Source organism: Cylas formicarius, unplaced genomic scaffold (assembly GCF_029955315.1).
Source record: "Cylas formicarius isolate icCylForm1 unplaced genomic scaffold, icCylForm1.1 PGA_scaffold_8__14_contigs__length_24414737, whole genome shotgun sequence".
Lineage (NCBI taxonomy): Eukaryota > Metazoa > Arthropoda > Insecta > Coleoptera > Brentidae > Cylas > Cylas formicarius.
In genome coordinates, this window is record NW_026844361.1 from 10,566,631 (window position 1) to 10,575,675 (window position 9,045).

The following is a 9,045-nucleotide window of genomic DNA, read 5'->3' on the forward strand; positions in this document are numbered from 1 at the left end:
ATAGCTTGGAAAAAATTAGTGACTGACACAAATAATTTACGGTTGCAGCTCATGTTTTCATGACTTGTGTAGAGTTTTATAAACAATATAAACAATGCATAAAAGTAACTTTATATCCATACTCCGTAAATACATCGCTAGTTCCAAATCAGCAATAACTTAATTTCCAATTAAATTGTATTATTATTGTATTAAATTGTATTATCGTATTGTATATTATATATCGTTGTTTTTATTGCGGCAAGCTTATGGCATAATTTTTGTCAACTCTAAAAATTAATAATATACAGGCCATACAGGACGTGAAGACTTGGCCGATTCATACAGGGCTTGAGCTTAAGTAATTACATCTGAGAAAATCTGACGAAAAGTATCTCACTACTACATTAACTGGCCAAAAATGTGATATTAGGAAAGCTTATAGTTCTAGCACAATTACCTGAGGTTAACTCAATATAAATACATTGCCGAAATGGCAACATAACACCCTCTACTTCGAAAATTCAAAAATTTGTTTTTAACATTCGTGAAAAATTTCGCTGACAAAATTATTCAATTAAAATTTTAAAATTGCCATTTTCAAATAGGCAGTGTGCTATGTGAATGAAATAAATTCGGCACGTTACCCGCCACTGAAGACGCCCCCCCTGGGGCGAAACGCACGATTTTTTCCCAAGCGCATTTTATCGCGGCTCTTATTATAATAATTTATAGTATGGAAATTAGTGTTCGCGGTAGCACAGCGTTCTATACTCTACAATTTGTGCCCTTATCGCCAAAATGAGAGTTTTGAACTCTGTGATAGGAAGGTCGGTCGCAAGAGAGAACGGCAATAAACGAAAATAACGCGTGGGGATTTATAAAAGTCAATCGAGGGATCTCCCTGTTGTGTCAACAAAATGTTGAGTTATAATAATGCGGCAACCTAAGAAGGCCGCCAGAAAGTTTACGGTTTTAGATTTTTTTTTACTCGTAATATCTTCTGAATAATAGGACAAACTAGGGCTGCTTATGATAGAGGTAAGTTATCATAGCGAATAGATATTAGGTGCGCGCAAATTCAAGCTATACCTATACCTATGACATTAAAAGATGTGACATTTTCGTGTTTAGCAATATATGTATAATACTTTGTAATTGTAATTTCTATAATAATTGAGATGAATGTTCCTGCGAACGTTTGTTTTGGTGTTTGGACTTAACAGACTTTTGTTATAGACAGATTTTGTTTCAGGCTAATCAGTTTTAGTCAACCTACACATGGTTGTCAATCATCACTACATTCATTCCAATTCTCTATAAATTTGTATGATTTTCTCTGGATGAGGAATATATCTAGAACAAAAAGAACTATTCTGGAGGAAGACCAAATTTTAAAAAAATCATGATTGCCCAAAGAATTTGAATTATATCATGTGACATGAATTAACTAGATATTTGAAAAAAAGGTATATTTTCTCGTTTAAATTTTGTGTTTTGATGTTTCTTCCCATTTCTTATACTATTTTTAATTTATTACTCGCATAGATATACACAGTTTATTATGGATAGTTATTAGATAGATGATGAAATTATAATTGCGTAACTATTAAAGAAGTAATCATAATAACTGAAAAAATAAAATAATAATAGTAAAAACAAGTAATAAATACATAAAATAGTAATAATAAGGTTTTTTATTACATTTCCTATTCTTTCTTCTACTCTTTTACCATCGTTAGCAATAAAAAACAACACAACAGACAAAACTAGTTTATAAGTTATACTTTATAAATTTATATATCATTAACCAAATCAAATAAACAATAATATAAAATCTTTTCTTAATTTCTGTCTTCGTTTTCAATTCGACTTAATTTTAAATTAAATTTAAATTTAATTATAACAATTATCTAAAGATATATTAGTTGGACTGATGGTTTATTAAAAGTTAAAATATGACACAAGACAGTTTAAGAATAAAAAGGAAATGAAATGCTTCAAGTCGAAACTTAAACAAAAATTAAACCAAACGAAGAAATATGGAGGTTAAACCATTGTATTTAGGAGCACTTGTTTTTTTTATCCAAGCAGGTCGCTAACCTCACTTGGAACCCTCCTCTTTTATCCGGGCTTGGGACCGGCTATGAAGTCACTGCAAAGGAAAAGAAAGCAGACAGACCTCCCCGACAAGCACCTAAAAGATGGTATGAAAGCTGATTCTCAGTGATGAAAACACAGGACCCAGTTCTAACCTAAAAAGAAGAAGAATAAATAATAATAATAATAATAATAATAATATATAGATATTTACGTCAATAATCGCCCAGAACATTGAAAGGCATGTAACTGAGAATAAAATCCTAGCCACAGGACAGCTTGGTTGTAAAAAAAGAACACAAGGCACAAAAGAACTGCTTATCACTGACGCAGTAATTACAAACCAAGCCAGAAGCAAGCAGAGAAACCTATCGGTCGCCTGGGTAGATTACAAAAAAGCGTTCGACTCGGTCCCAAATAGCTGGCTGACAAGTGTTCTTGCCATTTATAAGAATGGTCCCGCTGCACCCAAACTACTCCAACACTTGATGGGGAAATGAAAAACAAGATTAAGAGTTCGCAATCAACAGCAAGAATATCTAACCCAGTAGCTACAAATAAAAAGGGGATTTTTCCAGGGCGATAGTATGAGTCCACTCTGGTTTTGTCTAGCCCTGAACCCACTTAGTGGGCAAAAACCATCTCTTACATTGTACATGCAACTTCACAACCAAATGGAAATTGAGGCCGGCTCTAGCAGGACTATAGGAATGGAGTTTGGACTGGACAAAAGAGAGGATGCCTAGTTGCGGGAGAAACAATGAAGCTCATGGATGGGGCAGAAATAAACCACCTACCAGCGAGAATTAGAAGTATCTTATCTATCTACCTATCAAAACTCATGAAGCAAAATATAAAAACCGAGTTCAGAAGGAGACTTCGACTATTACTAAAAACAGAACTCAATGCAAAAAATTCTTTCTCCGCTATTAATTCCTGGGCGATGCCAGTGGTGGAGTTCACATTTGGGGTTCTAAAATGGACCGATACTGACCTGCAAGGAATTGATAGGTTAGTACGCACAACACTTACCTCATATAGAAGCCATCATCCAAATTCCTCTACCGCGCGACTATATATCACTAGGCAGAATGGTGGGCGAGGTCTTTTGAGTCTGCGAGCGCGTCACCTAAAAAAAAAAAACAACTGGTAAAATATTTCAAGAGCTCCAACTTACCTATGCATGATGCAATAATGCGGTCATACAAAATCTTCACTCCCCTCAATTTGGCCAACGATGTAGCTATTGCTCCCTCTAATCAAGAGGAAGAAAGGATTCAAGAATGCAAGAATTGTCTTGCACATACTTACGCCCGGGTCGACTGAATCGGAAAACTGAGGGAGCCATATCCGCGGTGCGGGACCAGGTCGTACCTGTCATGATGCAGAACATCTCAAGCGATTTGTGCAGAGTGTGCAACCAGAAACCTGAAACCATACACCATATTATTGGCGTATGTGGCGTAATTTCTCCAAAAGAATACTTGAATAATTGAATTTTGCCGTATTACAAGTACAGCCCCATCCCAGTGATAGAGAATAGTTCCGCTAAAGTTTATACAATGATCGTAACTGATAGACAAATACAGCATAACAAACCGGACATTCTCTTTATCAACAAAAATGAAAAATTGGCCTTTATCATAGATTTTGCTGTACCACCAGAAAACAACAGACAGAAAGCATACGCTGAAAAAGTTACGAAATACCAGGATCTTTCACACGAGCTAAAAAGAATCTACTCACTTCATACAATCAAAATATTACCACTAATTATCTCGGCGACTGGCCTTGTTGAAAAGCGACCAGCGAAAAACCTTGTAAAGCTCTTCCTTAGTCGGGATCTGGTGGGCAAAAGCCCGTGATATTAGGAACCTGTCGTCTTGTCCGTCATTACGTGTTATACGAAGGGTAACCTTGACTTCGGTCCGGTTAGCCTCCCCCTTAAAGGTGATACGAAATAATAATAATAATAATAATAATAATAATGATAATAATAATAATAATGATGATGATGATAATAGAATAGAATAGAACTTTATTAACCGTTCAAATAAGTCAGAAGAACAACAAATGGTAGGTCAAGAGTATGGCAATTACAATGGTTATCGCAGTGGAAAAATATATAAAATAAACAATAATAAAGTACACACAAATTGCACTAAATTATGCAAAATAGTTCAAGATAATAGATAAGATGTAAATAATACATAAAGTCACAAATTATTAAATATTCGTGTGTTTAAGCAGCTCAAAATATTCATCGGTGCCATAAAAGGTGTTCTCTATAAAGAAAATTTTCATTTTCTGCTTAAATTCTCTGGTTGTTAGATGTTTAAGGCTGCTCAGCAGAACATTGTATAATTTAACATTGATTTTATTAGTTTGCGAGGACGTCAGTCTGGAGTACGGTAGGGCGATCTAATCACCTTGCCTGGTGTTATACTGATGTCTACTAGTTGGTGTGCGATAAGAATCAGCATTATCATGAATGTATAAAACAGATCTGTAGATGTAGATAGAGGGCAGCGTCATAATCTCCATATTCGCGAAGATGGGAATAATAATAATAATGGATATAAAATATGTATTTTCGAAATTAATATGTTATTTGATATTGCTTCTAATTCACTTAAAATGAACTTTAACAAACGGACAAATCTATAAACATAAAAGTTAATCAAACAAGCAAAACATTGAGACAATTGTCGTGTTATCCAATTTCAAGAATTGAAGTTAGAGCGGGCGCTTGAGTGGTAGCAGATTTGCTTAAATGCCATCAAGCCATTCTTAGAATAGACCTCTGCCTAGAAGGCAAACTACATAAAAAAACGACTTTGAACTTGAATCTACTTTAAGGGTGACATAGAATCGAGCTCGGAATCATACTGAACCTTAAGTATGTGCTAATAAATAATTTTTTTTGTCTGGCAGCTGAGAACTATGTTTATTTAATAACTCTTGTTTGATCCTGGGATAGAAGATACGCAAATACATTATATAACAATGTTATGGAGAATACCGTACAGTACCATAATTTCAAAACTTCTTCTTCTATTCGTCGTTTTTACGATTCATTTGTTTAGACCATATTCTTCTAAATGCCTGGAAAAGAGTTTCTTCAACTGTAAACAAAATCGCCAGACGGCATGTACACCGCCTATCCGAAAACCATGTGGCGGCATCGTTTATTGTAAACAGGTAATGATCATTTAAAGGCCGTGAAAACCGAACGGCTACGTTACGTTTTGATGTCCAATTTCACGGGTAATTGTTTTTTTCTGGTCGATGGTTAACTGGATGGGCAGAGTTTACATTATTGAGATCGATTACGACAATATGAAATGTCAAGTTAGAGCTTGTTGATACAATTAAAGCACTAGGGGGTGCAATATCAAAGTTATCCAACAATGATTGGAATAATTTAATTTCATAATATAATATAGAGAAACAATTAATGATTAGCGAAAAGGAAATGAAACTATATGATATTTGTCCTTATTAATTTTTCAAAGAAACTTCCACAGGTTACTGTAATACTATTTACTCGATTCCTCCTCCGGAGTTTGTTAATAAATTGAACTTGCTGACGTTTCAAGAATCCTATTCGGTTCTACAAAGCTTAACTGAAATTGAGTTGACATATATCTCGGTGTATTGTTTTTATTTCAAATAAAAGTTGATTTATTATTATTGAATGTTACAATGTTACAAGTCATTCCCGATAATTAAAATTTCAGTGTTAAAAATATTGATAAAAAAAAGTAAAAAGTATGTGCAAGTACTATTTACAAATCTGCTGGATTCCTTATACAGATTAATGACATTGTGGATTTGTGTTTAAGAATAGATAATTTAATTCATAGGATGCAAAAATTGTTTAGGTGACGGATTTTTCACTTAATGTGCGGCTAGCCTAACCATTAGAGTTCATTAATTTTATTAAATTTTCTATCATACTTTGTTAATTCAAAAATGAGGCGACAACATGTATTTTCAACTTTTCTGATTGTTTAAGGCATGAACCGTAAAAGAAAATAAAGCATATACAGTTCTAGCAGAGTAGGTCTATTTTTATTCCTGAGTTTTTCGAGATGTGTAATGCTAAAAGAAACATGGAACGATAATAGTATATTATGCAACAAGTGCGGTAAACAGCATTTGACTCACGAGCGAAGCGCAGCGGAGCGAGTTTTTAAAAAACGAGTGAGTTAAAAAGTTTACCGAACGTATTGCATACTATACTTTTTCTACGACCGTTAGTTTTTGGGTCCATTTTCGCTAAACAACACAAATACATTCACTGACATAACCGTCAGAATTGACAAACGTCAAAATTCAAATCGTGGGAAATATCTCCGAAAACATCCGATTGCTCCCAAACCCAGTAAAATCCCGGAAATGTCCGAAGTGGCTCGAATTCGTGGGACACGAAACTGACGTGGTAAAGTGACGCATCCCGCACGCTAGATCGGTGCGTAATTAGGTATTTTACAGACGGGAGTAAAAAAAAAATTACCCCATGTGTTGCATACTATACTTTTTCTACGACCGTTAGTTTTTGGGTACATTTTCGCAAAACATCACGAATACATTCACTGGCATGACCGTCAAAATTCAAATCGTGGGAAATATCTCCGAAAACATTCGATTACTCCCAAACCCGTGAGGTAAAATCCCTGACATGTCCGAAGTGGCTCGGATTCATGAGAAACGAAACTGACGTGGTAAAGTGACGCTTCCCGCACGCTAGATCTTTGGGTAATTTAAATTATTTTACAGACGGGAGTAGAAAAGGAAAGGAAAATCTTTCAAGTATTCATGCTTCGTTTCTTTCGTGGTGGAGTAGTAGATATCTGAGTACTAGAGTTTACTTTGTAAATATCAAGCAGCATAATATTTTTGGTCAGGTGTGATTAATTTTATATGAAAAACATATAAAAACCACAAAATGTTACATTTATCTGACTATGTAATGATCCATTAGTTTAGATCAAAAACCAAAAAAATGTATGCTCAAGTTGCCTACATTTCTGTTAAAAAACAAAACCCTAAATTGTTCAAAATTAATAATTTTGAACCCAAAATTATATCTATCGCTCGAAAAAAGACAAGCACGAACAAATTTCAACAAAAAAAAACGGTTCCCTAAATATTTTTACTTATTTATTTTTAAAATTTATGCTTGATACTACTTAACACAAAATAATGACTATTTCTCAGGAAAGGTAGCGAAAGTTACAAAATTACAATAGAAAGTATATATTTTTTAGTTCGAATTTTATCTTATTTGCATTTCGAAAAATTGTTCTTGGTACTAATTGTTACCTATAACGAGAAATATTGTTCCTATTTGCCTATTTTTTTTTCCCCGTGGCCGTATCACCATCCAGGTAACATTTGAGAGGTATGCGCCGCTCAGCTACAGCCGGAGCGGGAGTGGGTAAATTCACGATTTAAGTACCAACTTATAAAGAGTATTTTTTTTTTATAGGGCGCCAGGTGATTTCTTTACTTATATACCCCTAAAAACACTGACATCACCAAACCTAATTCGCACTCACTCCACGACATTCAGTTATTCGATTTAATGTCGAAATGGGGGGAAGAGTTATCCGCCGCACTGGGATCGGTATACAAGATGGCAATATGTAATTACATTAAACAACTTTACACGTTTTATTTTCCTACAGCGTAAATAATCTCTCGAGAGTATAGACGAGTATAAAAAGAGGGTAACCCCTTAAGGACAAAAAAAAAGGGAACCGTCAATAACCTCTTTTCAACTCATCGTTCAGGTAATATCTTAGATGTACAAACAAAATTATAGAATTCGCAATAAAACTTAAGTTGCGCACTACACCAGTCCTTTTTGTCGAATCGCTTTATTTCCTTTTACGTGTATGCGAAAATAAAAAAACAAATTCCACTACGTGGTACTTATCTGGAGTATGGACGTCGGTGTAGAACTCTCAGGTTAATTCCGAAGATTCCCGAAACTAAGGCGTTTGCTCTTCCCAATTTTCCGCATGTTCTAGGCGTACTATTATAATATCAACCAATACATGGCCTTTTCCGGATAAATAGCAACCTTCTGTTTCTCGTATCCGTCCGGGACCACAAAAAGCAAATTGCCAAAAAAAAGAAAAACGCCTCGTATCAGCACAAAAAACAAACCCAAAACACGAGACGTTTCTCTACAAAACCCAATATCTATTCAAGATAAGCTTTGGAACTTCTTAAAACAACCAGAGTACCACAAAAGTCGCCAAAGCGGGATGCAAAGTGAAAAATCCGTAAAACGCCAGAATAACTTTTCTGTTCACTAAGCAACCTAGTTATGACTCGTGCAAAATTTAAGAGCGATCACCGCGGTCACGGCTTATCGCGCTGCCTTTTTTTCTCTCGGTGCGTCGTTCCTTTTTTTCCACGCTTTCGTATTTTGCCATCAACATGAGTTTACCGGGTGTCTCAAATTTCAAACGTAACATAATCTTAATCCCCAACTACTTAACATAAAACTATCTCTTAAGGAAGAATAGGGTTTTTTAGGCAAATTACAAAAAAATGTGTTTTTCAGTTCGCATTGTAGTATATTTGTATATTGAAAAGTTGTTCTTGATAGTAATATTACTACTACTACTACGAATAATGTCGATTTCAGTAAAGTTCTTTTAATGGACATGGAATTTTATTTTATTATTAAAAGTTATTAATTATAATTATTCCAATCAGGTTTAGCTAAACTACATATAAAATATATGTTGCTAGTTGGCATTGTATTTTATTTGTTTTTTCTTTAATAATTCTCGATATTAATGTTTTAACAAAATTATATCCATATATTTACTGAAGGCCGCAGATTTTTAGACAAACAACACAAAAAACTATATATTTTGACTTTGCATTGTAGTTTTTAAGGTTGATCTTCATACTAATTTAAATACCAAATACTTAAAACAAAAT

The 9,045-nt window shown here is 34.4% G+C and overlaps 1 long non-coding RNA gene across 2 annotated transcripts; it reads right to left on the minus strand.

The window, feature by feature from the left end:
* Nucleotides 1-1,924: 1,924 nt before the first annotated feature.
* On the minus strand, nt 1,925-4,017 carry LOC132706496 (uncharacterized). Of its 2 annotated transcripts, none has more exons than XR_009619593.1 (5): nt 3,826-4,017; nt 3,564-3,768; nt 3,387-3,507; nt 3,112-3,334; nt 1,925-2,176 (listed from the first exon to the last, which is right to left on the minus strand). It is a non-coding gene; the product is annotated as an uncharacterized LOC132706496 (long non-coding RNA). The 2 variants fall into 2 exon arrangements; XR_009619592.1 differs by having other exon boundaries at nt 1,925-2,234; nt 2,294-3,334.
* Between the last annotated feature and the right edge of the window lie 5,028 nt (nt 4,018-9,045).